We start from the raw sequence: 4,338 nt of genomic DNA, 5'->3' as shown, positions 1-4,338 counted from the left end.
GGAATTGTCTTATAACCATTTCCGATAGAATACCTTGTAATTTCATTAGCCGGGTCTTGGTGACTTTTGTGTTGTGACATTACGAAAGAATCATTGCATAAAATGTTAGAATCTGACTTATTCTAAAAGTGGCAAGAATTTGATATTCTTACACTAATGATAAGGATTGGAGATTGTGAAATGAGTTTCATTGGAAAAGTTTTTCAATTGATCTATTTCACAAAATATGGACCATAGGAAACCAAAGTGTGCATGCTTGGAGCATGGGACAATTGTGGTTATAATTCGAGTAATAAAGTTGATTATCCGAAACATTAAACAATGAATAATGAGTAGTCAATATGGTGTTTAAATGAAAGTGTTTTATTTACGCTCAAAAGTTTTGGGGCCATATAGGATTAAGTATTATCGTTGTGTTTCATTTTGCATGTTTTGACTTCCAGAATAACTGGGTTATTCGAACCTCCACAGTCGGTCATACGTTGGAAGTAGGTATGAAGGAAGACTGTCATGAATCTGTCTGTAGATTGTCTAAAGTGTTTAGACATAGCACAAGTTTGCTGCAGAGTTCATGAGTGCTTTGATACGATTAAAGTATTGGATCAAACCCACGCTCACTTGAATCACTCATGGTTTTTATCATGAGTAATTGTGAGACGATAACATTGTATATTCTTGAAATCGAGACGTGTGAGTTGTTATTTGTTGGTCGGTTGCGCATTGATAATAAGAAAACGCACCAGTAACTTGGTGTTATAAAACTAATTGTTATGTGTGATTCGATCAGTAAATGCAAGCGAGCATTTGAGTCGAAGTTTATCCATTCATTTTACCCAAAGTGGGATAAAAGCAATATCTGTGGGCCTCTCGATGATTTAGTGATGACACCCTAAGCGCTTGGCCAAGCCGGGACTAAGTTAATGTGTTCAATTATAGTCTGTTGTCAGTCGTCATAAATCGAAAGTCGGGAAACAGTATAGAGAGAATGATTAAAATTCATGTCTTGTGTCTATACGATATTTTGAGAATGGAGGAATATATGATCCCTTATCTAAAGGACACGCGTATCTGATAAGATCAGAGTTGACAGCGGCTTTTGAAAGCTACGATTGCTGATCAGGTTCTGAAGTTATGCAAAATAGTTATTAGACTTATCCAAGTGGGAGACTGTTGGATTAGTGTCTAAGTCCATAACTATTTTGGTATGTACTTGACCTGATTATGAGCATGGTCCTTTTGGGTTGCCTTCACCATAACAATATGTAGGATGTATTAAGGAGAGAAAGGATTAATTATGATTTATTAATATATTATGAGAATGATATATTAAAGGAGAAATCATAATGTTTAATTAATATTAGTCAATAATTAATTAAGATTTAATTTTTGTGGCTAAAAGAGATTAATTAAACTTAGGGGACTGGAGTTGTAATTATAAAATAATTGCAATTGGGCTATGGATCACCTTGGAATAATAGGTTGGACGAATTCTATGGGGAAGCCCATTAGAAATCATCCAAGGCATGTTCCAGAAGGGGTCCATGGGCTGCTTAGGGCTTAAGCAGTCAGATTACGGTTTCCTTGTTGGATAACCCTAATAGCCTAAGTATATAAGGAACCCTTGGGCACCAAAAACTTGGCTAACACTTGGATTAGGGTTTCCAGCCGTTTTTGGTGCCTTCCCTCTATTCTCTCCTTCATCCAATTGTTTAGTGGTGTTTGTGACTCCGTTAGAGGTGAAACACTTAAGGCACTAAGCTTTCTGAAGCCAATCAAAGCAAGGAATTGATTGTTATTACTATATAACAATCAAAGGTAATTACTAAACCCTTATTTCAGTTCTTATATGATAGATCTAGGGTTTATAGCTTTGGATATTCAATTGCATGTTCATTAGACAAACTAGATCCAAAAGCTATTAGGGTTTGCATGTACACCATAGGAATGATGTATTGCTCGAAACACATCAGTACGGCCGTACACACCTCATAGGGCCGTAAAACCTTGTTGATGTTCATAGTTGGCCTTAAACTTTCCTCAAAGCTAAGCATGGGACCAAGAACACTTCCTTGATGCTAGATAGGACCTTAAAACACCTCATTTGCATACTTCTTCATGAGTGTATGGCCGTACACTCATGGGCCGTGAACCCCATGGCCGTACACACCTTAGTGTGGCCGTGAACCTCCCTTATTCAATCATATGTGATTTTAACACTTAGTTTCAAGTGTTTCCTAGTCCCTAGGGTGATTCCCTATCATAACTAGTTGTGTTATACACTAGTTTGATACAAATATGTGTCATTATATGCTAAATAGGATCCGTGTATACTCGAGTCTTCACTTGACACTTAGCATCCTACAACAAATCTTACGTACGCATCACTCACAGCAGGTGAGTTCATACCCCTAAGCTTTTACTATTTTTCATGTTTTCAGGGGGGGAATACAAGCCCAATACAATTATTTTTGTGAACTTATACAAAAGAATTCCAACGAGTTTAAAACTTATGAAATCGATACAACCAAAAGACTTTCCATGTTTTATAAAATATTTAGATATTTATCCATTTTGTAATATGCTGAGCATAAGGGACGTTTTCAACTTACAAGCATAACCACATAGTTTTCAGACCAATTCATAAATCAAAGTACATATACAAACACACACACTATATTACGTATAGTTTGGGAATTCAATACTGTGACATCCCCATTTTCACGGCCAGAAAAGACCGGTTTTGTTTATGCTTTATAAAAATTAGAGTACCTCTTCTAATAAAAATGTTGCGGAATTTGTTCCCAGAAAAATTCGTTATCAAAGCATTTCCGAAGAAATGTATTTTTATCCATTTTAAAACATTTGGGATGTCATCGTCAATACATGTAACGCCCCATTCTAAAAGTATTTATTTATGAATTTCCGAGATCGAGAGTAAGGGCGTTTCGGTCTTTTATGGGCAATGGGTTTCATTCGAGATGGTTTCGAACCGGGGTATGTTGCTAGAAGCGTGGGGCTTCTCTCCACCTTTACGTGGATATAAAGTTCGTCGGGAATGGACTTAGGATAGAGGAGATATTATAAATTAAAGATATTGGCATCAATGGTCCCTAAGGGGGGGAAGTTTGGCAAAGGGGTCCCATGCATGCTAAGCATGCATGCACATGTTTGGCTGGGTACGCCCAGCGTAAGTTGGATGTACGCCCAGCGTAATGGAGTAAATGAACGCGGGAGTCCCTTGACGTACGCCCAGCGTACTGGATGTACGCCCAACGTACGTCTATCATCCAGAAACCCAAATATTTCGGGTGTGGAGGCTATTTAAAGACCTTTAAGAGCTCATAACCCTCCCTTACCCTAGCCTCCATTGTTTAGAGCCGTTTTCCCCAAACCCTAGCCAACTTCTTGAGTGTGTGAACTTTTGAAGTGAATTTGGAGTGTTTTGAGAAGAAGGTGTTGCATCTAGTGAGTAGAGGAAGAAGGCCAGCGTGTAGATCTGAAGTTTTCTGGTGGTTCAAGAGCTCCTAAAGGTATAAATCTTCTTGCTTGACATCTATTTTGTGTAGATCTAAGTGTGGTGAAGTTTTGACACCATTCTTGTCCCAAAAACCCCCATTATGGTGCATGATGTGTTTTGGTTAAGATGAGTTGTCCTTTCAGACCATTGGAGAGGTCTTGAGTAAGAAAAATGAGGTCCCAATGGCTTTGGTTGTCCCATGTAAGAAGTAGGAAGGTCTTAATGGGTTAAGACCTTGAGTTAAGAGCTTTATGGACGTCCAAAAGGATAAAGATTGAGACTTTATGAGTCCTAGGCCCTTTTTGTCACTAGATCTGGCATATGGGCTTAAGTGCTTAAGCCATTAAGCATACGGAAGGATTTTTGGTGCAGACGTGCGTACGCCCCGCGTACCAGAGGAGTACGCCCAGCGTACGCCCTCTGTTGGGTTTTCAATTTTGGGCCTTGAGTAATTGGGCTGTTTATGGGCTAGCTGGGCTTGGGCCGTGACTGAATAGTATGGATGGAGTAAATTGGACCCAATAATTATTATGGACCTTGGATCTAGGCCCGTTTGGAAAGGTGGGCCCAATTTAGTAAATTGGGCCAATATTAGGCTTTACATGAGGATTTGGTTTTGGGTCTTGGCCCAATAAGAGGATAATGGACTTAATGAGTGTTGTGGGCCCTTGGCCTAGAAAGTCATGTTGGATTCTAACTTGGTGATTATCATGTGATAGTTGGGAATCCCGGTGAGTCAGCGGTCAGAGATTTGCAGGATTTTGGCAGTTGCAAGGTGAGTTATCCTTACTATATCGACAGGGTCTACGGCACCAAGGCCG

The sequence above is a fragment of the Lactuca virosa genome, chromosome 5 (assembly GCF_052849685.1).
Source record: "Lactuca virosa cultivar CGN04683 chromosome 5, Lactuca_virosa_CGN04683_v6, whole genome shotgun sequence".
NCBI lineage: Eukaryota > Viridiplantae > Streptophyta > Magnoliopsida > Asterales > Asteraceae > Lactuca > Lactuca virosa.
This window is presented reverse-complemented; position numbering follows the sequence as displayed.